At 30.8% G+C, this 15,566-nt stretch overlaps 1 long non-coding RNA gene across 1 annotated transcript; it reads left to right on the top strand.

Moving 5' to 3' along the window:
- Positions 1-532: 532 nt before the first annotated feature.
- Positions 533-14,826, top strand: LOC143050980 (uncharacterized). Its single transcript, XR_012970522.1, has 7 exons — positions 533-644; positions 3,906-4,237; positions 4,937-4,970; positions 7,021-7,058; positions 8,848-8,881; positions 11,768-11,805; positions 14,095-14,826. It is a non-coding gene; the product is annotated as an uncharacterized LOC143050980 (long non-coding RNA).
- The last annotated feature ends 740 nt before the right edge of the window (positions 14,827-15,566 follow it).

The following is a 15,566-nucleotide window of genomic DNA, read 5'->3' as shown; positions in this document are numbered from 1 at the left end:
AATGGATTAATTCGTTTTATTTCGTAGAAAATTAAACAAGATTTCACTGGATATGATTTTATTAATTTTTTTTTCAATCTAATATTTTAAGGAAAATCCAGGCATTCAATAAATTGATATAAAGTTAAAGTTGTGTTTAAAAAAAATGTTATTGTATACATTTCAACATAGACATATACTAGTATACAATTGCTCTGATTTCAACAACATTGTATACACGACAATATTTATCGATATAGTTATCGGTCCTGAATAGGACTGATATAGTTGGGTATGACACAGACCACTTATTTTTTCTCATTTTTTTTTTAATTCCTTTTAGTTTGGATCAGTCTTTTAAAAAGCTTGTTATTTTAAAACATCCTCAAGTTTAAGTTACGGTTCATGTCATAAATGATTTTGTATTCATTCAAATGATATTCAAATGTTTAAATAACAAAATATTCGTTTATCGCCTTATTGTTGACTTAAGACATTATCGAATACAAATCTTTTTTATAATTGCGTGATTTATATATATATATACACATGCTTTGTTTGACTGCCCACGTATTTGATTTATTGGGTTTTTAAATCTTTTAACAGACGAAATGGCAGAATTGTTTTTCCCGTCAGAGTCTCGGAATTATTATCAGAGTAGTGGAGTAAGTATTTAGTAAAGGTTTTTAATATCTCTGTTCCAAATATCATAACGTCCATCTGTAAAATATATATATAATGACGTGTACAACTATCCACTGACCAAATGGTCACATAGCAATCGGATGTATTAAAAAGGAAAGTAGGAATGAGAAAAATAATACTTTCTCAGAAGGAACATTATCATTAAGTGAAATCACATTTATTTAAATCAGTTACCTCATTAGGATTTAACCTCCACCCTAAAAACAAAAAAAATGACAAAAAATAACTTCCATAATAAAATGCAACACAAACAAATCGAAAACGAAACCCAAACTGGTTTTGATTAAAGTAAATAAGGGGACGACCATTTGATATTCTAGGGGCAGGAGGATTTATTTTGGATCGGTTATTTATTTTTGTTAGCTAAGTTCATTAAAGCTAGGGACTGATTATTTATTTTCACAACTATATTTATAATATTCGAAAAGATACCATTTTAAAATTATTTGTTTATTATTAATAATACATGTATAGTCAAGTCATTGTGTACCATTTAATCAGAACTGATCATCATACTCTGAAGAAATGAATCTTCTAGATTCCAAACTGCATATTCCTGTATTGCATACATACACAGTATTAAAGTTTGGTTGTAACTAGCCTCTTTTAAAAGTATTGGCAAACATGATTTAGCAGTGCGGAGCGAGGCAAAAGTTTGTTGAAGGGTTTTGGAACCGCTGATGGCCCAAGAAGCTGTAGAACAAAAGATGCAAAATCATGCTTGCTTGTGGTGTTCCCCAGACCCTTTTGTAATCTGAAAATGAAAGTTCTGTTTTAATAATATTTTGACAATATTTTGGTCTCAAAGCAAAATGTATAGATTCAGTGTAAATTTCTAGGGACAACACCAAAAGACCAATAATCATGATGAATCAAAAATGTAATTCATATAGTTAAGTCTGTGGCTGCCTTTTATTCAAACTCATGGTCAAGTTAATAACAAAACTACTAAATTAAACTAGAGGCTCTAAAGAGCCTGTGTCGCTCACCTTGATCTATGTGAATATTAAACAAAGGACGCAGATGGATTCATGACAAAATTGTGTTTTGGTGATGGTGATGTGTTTGTACATCTTACTTTACTGAACATTCTTGCTGCTTACAATTATCTGTATCTATAATGAACTTGGCCCAGTTAAGTTTCAGTGGAAAATGTTTGTAAAAATTTACAAATTTTATGAAAATTGTTAAAAATTGACTATAAAAGACAATAACTCCTTAAGGGGGTCAATTGACCATTTTTGTCATGTTGACTTATTTTTATGTCTTTCTTTGTTGTACATTATTGCTGTTTACAGTTTATCTCTATCTTTAATAATATTCAAGATAATAACAAAAAAGACAAAATTTCCTTAAAATTACCAATTCAGGGACAGCAACCCAACAACTGGTTGTCCGATCCATCTGAAAATTTCAGGGCAGATAGATCTTGGCCTGATAAACAATTTTACCCAGTCAGATTTACTCTAAATGCTTTGGTTTTTGAGTTATTTTGTTTTATTTTTAGCCATGGCGGCCATCTTGGTTGGTCGACCGGGTCACCAGACATTTTTTAAACTAGATACCACAATGATGGTTGTGGCCAAGTTTGGTTTAATTTGGCCCAGTAGTTTCAGAGGAGAAGATTTTTGAAAAAGATTACTAAGATTTTCGAAAAATAATTAAAAATTGACTATAAAGGGCAATAACTCCTAAAAGGGTCAACTGACCATTTCAGTCATGTTGACTTATTTGTAAATTTTACTTTGCTGAACATTATTGCTGTTTACATTGTATCTCTATCTATAATAATATTCAAGATAATAACCAAAAACAGTAAAATTTCCTTAAAATTACCAATTCAGGGGCAGCAACCCAACAACGGGTTGTCCGATTCATCTGGAAATTTCATGGCAGATAGATCTTGACCTTATAAACAATTTCACCCAGTCAGATTTGCTCTAAATTTAAATAAGTGGCCAAGTTTGGTTTAATTTGGCCCAGTAGTTTCAGAGGAGAACATTTTTGTAAAAAGTAAAAACACAAAAATACTGAACTCCGAGGAAAATTCAAAAAGGAAAATTCTAAAAGTTAACGACGACGGACGACGACGGACGCAGGACCCAAAGTGATTAAAAGCTCACTTGGCCCTTCGGACCAGGTGAGCTAAAAATGAATGCAACACTAACAGAATACAGAAGGGTAATAAATGAACAAAAGACAAATAAATAAGAAACATTGATACTGAAAAACAAAGGGATACATCTGAAGGAGAACATAACCTGCTTCTTGACAGGCACTCGCCATGAATACAACTTGATATGAAGACAAGCGGTTTGGTTTTGAAATTTCCTACATGAGGCATTTTCCTCAATGTAGTTAAGGTCCTGTAATGAAAGTGAGGTAAGTGTAATAAATTGGTATCTTATTTACATTTTGATTAAGGTAACGTTTAAGTGTAAACTTAGATGAACTTAGTCTGATATCGTCCGGAATAGCATTCCAGGATCGAATAACTGAGGGAAGAAAAGATTTCTGGTAAAATGCAGTTCTACACTTTATATGCTGCATGTCATTCGTTCGTCTTGTGCCATAATTATGAATATTAAACAATTGTTGAGGGATAATATCGCTTAAAAAATCAGGGGTCTAATGAAACATTTCATGAAATTTTATAATTTTATGCTTTTTACGTCTTTCTTATAGTAACTTCCATCCTGTTTCGTCGTATAATTTATTTATGGACGATAACTTAGTACCACTAGTAACTATCATAGCCGCTTCAAGTTGCATATTTTCTAGTTTATCACTTAAATAGTCTTGAATGTTGTCCCAAATAATATCTGCATATTCAAATAAAGGTCGGATAAAACTTAAATTTATAGTTTGTAAATACTTTCTTTTCAATTCTTTACGCACAACTTGGCAAATAAAAGACCGCAAATATAATTTTGAAGAGGAAAAACATAACGCCATCATGATCAATGATGTATTGATGGTATCAAGGATAAATCAATGTATAATGCACTGCCCGTTTAAATTAATGAACTTACAATAAACAAACGTACTAATTTTTGTCGAAGACCTGATTAAAACAAATAAGAATCAAAAGTATCACCTATTCAGGACAGAGAATCATAGCAATGTTGAAAGAGAAACTGCAGTTGACATGTCTTTCTTTACTATATAGTTAATATAAAATGCAATTTTATTAACCATATGTACTTATTTATATTTTATAGATGATTTGTGGTAACGCTATGCAACACAATCCAAATGGCATTGTCAGTCCACCATTATATGATGATCAGCCCAACACCATATGGTCATTCAAACACCATATCGTCAGTCACATACCGTATGGTATGGTCGGTACAACGGTGGGCACGTAAACCAGCATCATCAACATGTTAATATGGACCCTACTAACGGAAGAGAAACAGCACAATTTTACCCTAGTTTCAGTCGTAGTGAATATAACTCAAGATTACCTGCTATTCAAAACAACGATACAGTTTGCAGGAATATGCCTAGGAGAATAACTCCCTATATAGAGGAATATTCTGATGACACGGTAACTGAACACACGTTTTTACAGTATTATATCTTCTATATACATGTAGCAATGGTCACACATCTGATAAAGTATTGTGAAGTTTTCCGATGTACAGTGAATATATTGTTCAGGCAATAGAAATAAACTCAGAGGGAAATCAAATCGGAAAGTCCATAGTTCATTGCAAAATCAAAATGAGAAAACACATAAAAAAGAACTGTCATATTTCTGACTCGGTACAGGCATTTTCAATGTAGAAAATGGTGGATTAAACCTGGTTTTTAAGCGCTAAACCTCTCACTTTGTTGACAGTCTCATCGAATTCCGTTATATTTACAATGATGCGTAAACTAAACAGACGTAATAAATAAAAGTCAAAATATGATCGGTACAAATAAGTTTTCTTAACATATACTACTACTTATACCAAACGTGAAAGTCTGAAATGGAACATGATAATACATGTATATATTTACGATTAAGATAAAGGAAAGACTGTCACCGAACAAAATACTTCCAACAATCGATTAATTAATTGTTGATTGCTTAAGATTCAAGTCGTGCATTAAAAACAAATAGCATCGAAAATCATCATGAAAATTACATGATGGCTACACAAACCCCTTCAAAACAATTTAAGAAAATGGTTAAAACTTCAAAGAATAAAGAATCCAGGTTATCTAGACTTCTAGCAGTACAACACATTTTACATTACAGCATTTGGTTCACAGACAACCTAACGTTGGGTTTGGTGAGTAGATTTTATAAACATATCAGGGAACGACCATCTAACATCAAAGGTGTAAAGGTTTTTGCCACATAAAAATATTCTGATCCCCAAATTGACAGTATGTTTTTCTTAAAAAAATATTCTGTTCAACAATTTGATGATAAACTAGTTTTATAATTGGGTGCACAAGACGCTCGTTTTGTTTACATTAATCTAATCAACTGCGCATAAATACAAACAGTTTGGAAGACAAATAAGATCGAAAAGTCAACTACTAATAGTGTAATAAATAAAATGTTTCATGAAAACAAAAGTGTGTAATGAAACAATAAATGCGTAAATGTTTGCTGAAATTTGTGTACCCTTGAGCCTTCTTGAGACAAATCATTGAATAAAAAATAAACATAATGGACAATAATTTAATTTTGGATGTAACGCGTCTTCTGATTGGCTGACGTTGTTAAGTCTATCAGCCCATAGACATAATTTTGTAAATGTTACCATGACGTCATCAACATTTTTTCATGGTTTTCTCCGGTTCAAAAGTGAATTTATAATTATAAGAAATATCTGTAATATTTTATCTGTCTATTCGAAATAACATAAAAAATGTGGTGCACACTTTAAAATAATCTGCTACGCGCGTGATTCAGTCTGCGCCACATTTGTTATGTTATTTTTTCATAGACAGAAAAATTTTTACAGTCTCATTTACAATCTCCTTCCTTAGAACAAAGACACGAAGAGTGTGGTGGCTTTAGACTTGTTTATTAGCGCTCGGCCATCTATTTTGCCTGTTGACATTCTCACACATTCATTCATAGCTCTCCAACGTTGACATACTTCACATGAGAGTCATTAATGGCCAAGTGGTCTAATTAGTTAAAATTCTGTATCACTAGCCTGTAAACACTGAGGTGGTGAACTCGAACTCTACATTATGCAGGTTCGATGACTCCAATCTTTATTGACAAATATTCTCAATTATACTGACGATGGGTTTATTTCGGGTACTCAATCATCCTCAACAAATAAATAAAAAACTGGGATCTACTACGAAATGGCCAATATTGTTTACAATGTCGTCATACGTCAACAAATCCATCAATCAATCAATCTACGTCAAGATTAAGTTGTATAATGCATGAACATGAAAAACTACTTTTTACCTTTGGAACAACTAACCAAGAGTACAAAATTCTTCAGGATGTAACAATCGTTTTAAAAGACTACAAGTTGATAATATATATAAACTAAAAACTAAAAATCAGAAAATAGGTTACATGTGCTTGTTTTTGAAATAGAAGCCATTGAAAATTTGATTGGAAATGATTATTTTAGATTTTTCATACATTTAACATTGCCAATGTTTTACTTTTAAAAACAATGGTGTGGAAATCGAATAGTATGTGTGCATGATTCCGTATTTTGTATTAAATATCGTCACACAATTTATACATGTAATATTCATGGATTGTAAACACTGTTGAGTTCGGTTTACATAAGAATTTGAAATATAAACATATTCGTCCGATCCGTGCATAAATTTGATTTACTGATCGATCGCTGACCGTTGTCATGGTAACACTCACATTAGGTTATTTGACTTATCTGACGGATCCTATGGGTCACCAATCACCAATCACTCATTGATCAGTCAAACATCCGTCACCGATCATTCACCGATCAGTCAAGTTCACGTCAAACAGTAACGCCTAAGGTTGCAAGTACTGTAATACATAATGCGTTGTCTCACATTACATTAAAAAAAATAAAAGTAAGCAGATGACGGTCGGATTTGGCTGGCCGTTTTTTTTTTTTGTTTTTTGAATGTTTTATATTTTGTCATGTTGGGGGGGGGCGCTCTTTTATAGCGCAGTATTCATGGTATTAAGTATGTGTTTCGCTGATTTTTGAAGGCCGTTCTGTGACATAAAGTTGGTTACGTCTTTTATAATACTCTGTTAAATCCACGTCTCTTCGTTTTTATTTGGCGTTCTACGCCTTTTACACATTTTTGTTATTGATATAATTTCACCATGAACTTTCAACATGCCATCTCTTTTTACAGAGGACTTCGACGAGCAGGACCTAGAAAATGAAAATGAAGTAAGGAATTCGTAGAGTTTGGTAATACTAGTAGATAGTTTCAGCGATTACATATTTTTTTTCTTTTTTTCTGTTATTTTCACTTTTGATGACAACTTGTACAAATTCCTTCATACTGAGCTTTAGACTTTACAAAAAAGAAATTTCGTTTGTTTTGATCTTGCATATTAATCACTAAGATTTACTTGCATGACTTATATTTAGCCTATACAATAATGTTGATATTAGGTGACTAGATATAAAAAAAAATCAATCAGTTTGACTCCAAAATATCGCTGAATGGAAATAACTCCAACTAAAATTACGTTAATTGAAGAATGGTATATATAAGGGTCTAAATTGGTTTCATAGATAAAGGACAATGAACGAAATATGCAGAAAAAGGGGTCACAACATAAAGATTCGAGAAAATAAAAAAAGCAAATTTAATAATAATAAGTTGCTAAAATATAAACGTTTCAAAATAATTGTCAAATATATACTAGTCAACAAAAGAAACGATACAAGACATTTTTTTTCATATTAAAGATGAAGTTTTACGTTTTTAGGACCAATATTGAAGGTAGTAATACTTAATGACCATGGAAATATAAATCCGTTTCAAAAAAAAATTTTTTTGCTTTCATGACGTCATTTGGCGAATTTTTTTTTTTACAAAATTTACATTAAACGACATATTCAAAAACAGAAGTTCCAACTTTTGATGGAAACTCTCATTAAAAGGTAAAGAAAATGTTTGCCATTAATTCTTTTTTAAAAATCATAAAGTTTCTTAGCAAAGTTCGGCCCCACAAGACATTATTTAGATGTATACATTATCAAATGATTTACCATAGACAGTATGTTAAAAGTGAAATTTAAAAAAAGCGGTAACAATCTTAAACCAAATCTTAAAGCTTCCAAATTTACAGTGTGTTGTTTTCAAATCCAAAGCATTGATTTGAGATGGAAAAAAAAATTTTTTTTTTGCGTTTTTTGAGATTTAAAAAAACACTTTTTTCACCAAAAATTAAAAACAACAATATTTCAACCCATTAGTTACAACATAAACATAACTTTATTAGCATATTGAATATTTTTAAACAAATTTGAAAATTCATTTGGTACTTAAAAATTGTGTGTAAATGAATTTGCACCCTATGTTCTTTTACAAGGAATTAAGATACTTTCCGACAGATTTTGATTTTGATTTTCATATGTGCATACTTTGCAAATGAAAGCTTTTTAAAATTGTGTATCTCATTTTGCTTATTATTTAATACTTTTCGATAGATTTTATTCCAAAGGCGTGTATCGTTTCTTTTGTTGACTAGTATATGAAGGAAAGAGCAAGCTCACATAGAAAAATTAAGAATATTGAAATGATGATTTCCAATTGACAGTCTCATCGAATTCCGTTATATTTACAATGATGCGTAAACTAAACAGACATAATAAATAAAATAGTCAAAATATGATCGGTACAAATAAGTTTTCTTAACCTATACTACTACTTATACCCATGGTGAAAGTCTGAAATGGAACATGATAATACATGTATATATTTACGATTAAGATAAAGGAAAGACTGTCACCGAACAAAATACTTCCAACAATCGATTAATTAATTGTTGATTGTTTAAGATTCAAGTCGTGCATTAAAAACAAATAGCATCGAAAATCATCATGAAAATTACATGACGGCTACACAAACCCCTTCAAAACAATTTAAGAAAATGGTTAAAACTTCAAAGAATAAAGAATCCAGGTTATCTAGACTTCTAGCAGTACAACACATTTTACATTACAGCATTTGGTTCACAGACAACCTAACGTTAGGTTTGGTGAGTAGATTTTATAAACATATCAGGGAACGACCATTTAACATCAAGGGTGTAAAGGTTTTTGCCACATAAAAATATTCTGATCCCCAAATTGACAATATGTTTTTCTTAAAAAAATATTCTGTTCAACAATTTGATGATAAACTGGGTCGATGCCACTGCTGGTGGACGTTTTGTCCCCGAGGGTATCACCAGCCCAGTAGTCAACACTTCGGTGTTGACATGAATATCAATAATGTGGTCTTTTTAATAAATTTCCTGTTACAAATATATGAATTTTTTTTTGAAAACTAAGGATTTTCTTATCCCAGGCATAGATTACCTTAGCCGTATTTGACACAACTTTTTGGAATTTAGGATCCTCACTGCTCTTCAACTTTGTACGTGTTTGGCCTTATAAATATTTTGATATGAGCGTCACTGATGAGTCTAATGTAGACGAAACGCGCGTCTGTCGTACTAAATTATAATCCTGGTACCTTTGATAACTATTATAATTGGGTGCACAAGACGCGCGTTTTGTTTACATTAATATAATCAACTGCGCATAAATACAAACAGTTTGGAAGACAAATAAGATCGAAAAGTCAATGGTTTATCAACAGTAAGATATGATTTAAGAAGGCTCGAGGGTATAACTACATTTTTTTAAATATAGGATTTCGCTGTTTTTTACTATAAAATGACCTCTATCACATACATGTACTAAATAGAAAAATAAAACAAAAAACGGGGTTACCGTTCATTTAAGCTCACAATCTGCCTTCAAAAGAAGCATCTATTTCTGTTAAGGTACTTTTTTCTGTTGAATTAATAGGATAAATAGAGGTAATATCGAAATAAAAAAAGAACTAAATTACAGAAATCGAATAAATATAACAATTTTTTAGTTGAACTGCAGCTTATTTAAAAAAAAAATGAAGAAATATAGGTCACCGATGAGATAAAAAGATATTTCAATTTTATTCAATTTTGCAGCAAAGGGAGAATATTTGGAACTTTTTCATTGATATAAACATTTAAAACAAAAGTGATCTGTAGCCAAAACAAATCGGTTTTTGGTGTTTTTTTGTACCATAACATAAAGTTACAACTAATAGTGTAATAAATAAAATGTTTCATGAAAACAAAAATGTGTAATGAAACAATAAATGCGTAAATGTTTGCTGAAATTTGTGTACCCTTGAGCCTTCTTGAGACAAATCATTGAATAAAAAATAAACATAATGGACAATAATTTAATTTTAGATGTAACGCGTCTTCTGATTGGCTGACGTTGTTTAGTCTATCAGCCTAAAGACATAATTTTGTAAATGTTACCGTGAGGTCATCAACATTTTTTCATGGTTTTCTCCGGTTCAAAAGTGAATTTATAATTATAAGAAATATCTGTAATATTTTATCTGTCTATTCGAAATAACATAAAAAATGTGGTGCACACTTTAAAATAATCTGCTACGCGCGTGATTCAGTCTGCACCACATTTGTTATGTTATTTTTTCATAGACAGAAATTTTTTTACAGTCTCATTTACAATCTCCTTCCTTAGAACAAAGGCACGAAGAGTGTGGTGGCTTTAGACTTGTTTATTAGCGCTCGGCCATCTATTTTGCCTGTTGACATTCTCACACATTCATTCATAGCTCTCCAACGTTGACATACTTCACATGAGAGTCATTAATGGCCAAGTGGTCTAATTAGTTAAAATTCTGTATCACTAGCCTGTAAACACTGAGGTGGTGAACTCGAACTCTACATTATGCAGGTTCGATGACTCCAATCTTTATTGACAAATATTCTCAATTATACTGACGATGGGTTTATTTCGGGTACTCAATCATCCTCAACAAATAAATAAAAAAACTGGGATCTACTACGAAATGGCCAATATTGTTTACAATGTCGTCATACGTCAACAAATCCATCTATCAATCAATCTACGTCAAGAGTAAGTTGTATAATGCATGAACATGAAAAACTACTTTTTACCTTTGGAACAACTAACCAAGAGTACACAATTCTTCAGGATGTAACAATCGTTTTAAGACTACACGTTGATAATATATATAAACTAAAAACTAAAAATCAGAAAATAGGTTACATGTGCTTGTTTTTGAAATAGAAGCCATTGAAAATTTGATTGGAAATGATTATTTTAGATTTTTCATACATTTAATATTGCCAATGTTTTACTTTTAAAAACAATGGTGTGGAAATCGAATAGTATGTGTGCATGATTCCGTATTTTGTATTAAATATCGTCACACAATTTATACATGTAATATTCATGGATTGTAAACACTGTTGAGTTCGGTTTACATAAGAATTTGAAATATAAACATATTCGTCCGATCCGTGCATAAATTTGATTTACTGATCGATCGCTGACCGTTGTCATGGTAACACTCACATTAGGTTATTTGACTTATCTGACGGATCCTATGGGTCACCGATCACCAATCACTCATCGATCAGTAAAACATCCGTCACCGATCATTCACCGATCAGTCAAGTTCACGTCAAACAGTAACGCCTAAGGTTGCAAGTACTGTAATACATAATGCGTTGTCTCACATTACATTTTAAAAAAAAAAAAAGTAAACAGATGACGGTCAGATTTTGCTGGTCGTTTTTTTATTATTTGAATGTTTTATATTTTGTCATGTGGGGGGGGGGGACTCTTTTATAGCGAAGTATTCATGGTATTAAGTATGTGTTTCGCTGATTTTTAAAGGCCGATCTGTGACATAAAGTTGGTTACGTCTTTTATAATACTCTGTTAAATCCACGTCTCTTCGATTTTATTTGGCGTTCTACGCCTTTTACACATTTGTGTTATTGATATAATTTCACCATGAACTTTCAACATGCCATCTCTTTTTACAGGGAACTTCGACGAGCAGGACCTAGAAAATGAAAATGAAGTAAGGAATTCGTATAGTTTGGTAATACTAGTAGATAGTTTCAGTGATTACATATTTTTTTTCTTTTTTTCTGTTATTTTCATTTTTGACGACAACTTGTACAAATTCCTTCATACTGAGCTTTAGACTTTACAAAAAAGAAATTTCGTTTGTTTTGATCTTGCATATTTATCACTAAGATTTACTTGCATGACTTATATTTAGCCTATACAATAATGTTGATATTAGGTGACTAGATATAAAAAAAAATCAATCAGTTTGACTCCAAAATATCGCTTAATGGAAATAACTCCAACAAAAATTACGTTGATTGAAGAATGCTATATATAGGGGTTTAAATGGGTTTCATAGAATAAAGGACAATGAACGAAATATGCAGAAAAAGGAGTCACAACATAAAGATTCGAGAAAATAAAAAAAAGGAAATTTAATAATAATAAGTTGCTAAAATATAAACATTTCAAAATAATTGGCAAATATATACTAGTCAACAAAAGAAACGATACAAGACATTTTTTTTTCACATTAAAGATGAAGTTTTACGTTTTTAGGACCAATATTGAAGGTAGTAATACTTAATGACCATGGAAATATAAATCCGTTTCAAAAAAAAATATTTTTGCTTTCATGACGTCATTTGGCGAAATTTTTTTTTTTATAAAATTTACATTAAACGACATATTCAAAAACAGAAGTTCCAACTTTTGATGGAAACTCTCATTTAAAGGTAAAGAAAATGTTTGCCATTAATTCTTTTTAAAAAATCATAAAGTTTCTTAGCAAAGTTCGGCCCCACAAGACATTATTTAGATGTATACATTATCAAATGATTTACCATAGACAGTATGTTAAAAGTGAAATTAAAAAAAGCGGTAACAATCTTAAACCAAATCTTAAAGCTTCCAAATTTACAGTGTGTTGTTTTCAAATCCAAAGCATTGATTTGAGATGGAAAAAAATATATTTTTGTTTGCGTTTTTTTAGATTTAAAAAAACACTTTTTTCACCAAAAATTAAAGACAACAATATTTCAACCCATTAGTTACAACATAAACATAACTTTATTAGCATATTGAATATTTTTAAACAAATTTGAAAATTCATTTGGTACTTAAAAATTGTGTGTAAATGAATTTGCACTGTATGTTCTTTTACACGGAATTTAGATACTTTCCGACAGAGTTTGATTTTGATTTGTGCATACTTTGCAAATGAAAGCTTTTTAAAATTGTGTATCTCATTTTGCTTATTATTTAATACTTTTCGATAGATTTTATTCCAAAGGCGTGTATCGTTTCTTTTGTTGACTAGTATATGAAGAAAAGAGCAAGCTCACGTAGAAAAATTAAGAATATTGAAATGACGATTTCCAAATCCGGACCCTCATATAGACGTATCATATTGTGCTTTATTCTTAACTGAACACAAACTATCTAAACGTAATTGATAATTTTCGAAACTTTGAAAAATGTCTTTAGTTCTGTATTTTAAGTTTTAAGAAATTTTTCCATATGTGACAATTATTTTCAATTCTTTTGATTTTTTCTTAAATTTTCTTATAAAAAAGATGTAGTATGATTGCCTAAAATACAAGTACCAACTAAAGCTCTGATGAAAAAAAAGTAGATGCAAATAAACTCTATCATAGATACAAGGATTAAAATTTTATATTTACGACAGACGCACGTTCCGTCTAAAAAAGACTCATCAGTGACGCTCGAATCAAAACATGTTTAAAAGGCCAATTATAGTACGAAGTTGAAGAGCCTTGAGAACCAAACATTCCTAAAAAATTTGCCAAATACAACTACGCTTCTTTAGGCAACCAGACGGCATTTAACAATGAAAAACTCCATATCATAAAGTCGTCTATAAAATGGTCTGATACGAAAAATAAGAAACACATAAATTGCATTTAGGGATATAATGGTTAATGTTTCTACAATACATCTTGCCTTGAAAGATATTCTTAAAATATTTAAGGAATAACTGTCATATTTTTTCTGTCTATGAAGAAATAACATAAAAAATGTGGTGCACACTGAATATCCCGCGTAGTGTGCACCACATTTTTTTTATGTTATTTCGAATAGTTAAAAAAAAAATTACAGTTATTTCTTATAATTTAATTCTAAATTCCATTTTAAACCGGAGTAAACCATGACAAAATGTTGATGACGTCACAGTCACAGGACAAAATTATTTTTATTGGCTGATAAACAAAACAATGTCAGCCAATCGAAAGACGCGTTACATTCAAAATTAAAATATTACTAATTGTATTGACAGGGAACATTTTCTCCATATTCTTCCACACGATTATTCAAGGTTCTCCAACAAACAAAAATTCCTGGTACAGAGAGTCGGAATATTTTAGAGGCAGTTAAGAAGTCATGGTGCATTAGTGATACAAAAGTTTGTTTGATATATACTGAAAACAATCGCCAACGCATAATACAAATCTCAAAAGGAAGCAATCATCTGAACATCTTTGCAAATGAGAATGGTTCGTGGTGCTTGGACTGGATAGAAAAAACATGTACTAAAATATGTATGGATAGACTTTCTGATATGGTATCCTGTGTTCCAATTCTTGCAGGAGGAGTTACCGTGCTATCCACACTTTTTAAATCTAAAAAGTAAAACATTATATGTGCATAATCGGAACAGTTCCATTTCAATTTGCTATACTTTATATACTGCTTTATTTCGTTTATACATTGATCAAAAATGGTAAATAACATTGTTAATAACTCTATTGAAAATGTTTTTCATATCATTTAAAAAATTGTCACTTTGATAATTTGGTATTGAAAAGGAAGTCGTCTTTTTTCATACGCTATTTCTATAACATTAAACTTGTAATGTGGTTACAAATGACGTTTAACTCCTTATATTTCCACATTTTAAGACCTATCAATAAGCTACCAACCACCACATACATTGTAAGACATAATATTTGCACGATTGTTAGCAACTATTATATCTGTTATAAAATATTACTATACTATATAATTTAAACTATTCATCAATAAAACTAAAGATATTGAACTATTATGTAATTATATTTGTATCAACGTGGTCTCTGTACTTCTAAAGACTCCTTTCAACAACTCTGTAAGGTAAAATATGAAAGGTTAAAATATTGTTATTTACTACCATACCCTAGTTTCGTACTATCAGTTCTTTTATCTCGAACAGACGTTAGTTGCATTCGAACTCCCGTTTATCTGGCATCATGAGACCAATATTTACTAGACACTAGAATGTTGTACAGTTGTTTAGGTGTGAACCCTGAAAAATCATTGCAAGTAGAAGGTTACGTATCTTTTTTTTTTAATCTGTAGATGGACTTAAAATTATGTAATGTAAATTAAGTCCATAACATTTAACACTCGCGATGACTTATTGTTGATGTCAATGACGTGACTGTTTCATGTTTATCTCCATGAGCTCTCTTAATTAATAATAAGAACTTATTTTAGAATGTTGGTATCTAATGATTCTTCAGGAAAACCTGGTACTCTTTTTTTATTAAATGATTCAGGGTACGTTTAATTGTTATCGCTACACAATTGTCCTGTCTAATTGATTAAAACGTGATATTGTAAGTAATGCTGATGCTTTGTTTCCAATAGAATCAGGGTCATTATCGATAAATATCGATACCAAAACAACCAAAAAATTACCAAGCAGCATGAATTTACGGACAACAATCAAACCGATCAACGAATGAAATATTTTGTGTCGATTATACATTG

The sequence above is a fragment of the Mytilus galloprovincialis genome, chromosome 11 (assembly GCF_965363235.1).
Source record: "Mytilus galloprovincialis chromosome 11, xbMytGall1.hap1.1, whole genome shotgun sequence".
NCBI lineage: Eukaryota > Metazoa > Mollusca > Bivalvia > Mytilida > Mytilidae > Mytilus > Mytilus galloprovincialis.
Note: the sequence above shows the minus strand (reverse complement) of the source record. Positions and strands in the feature narration are given on the sequence as shown.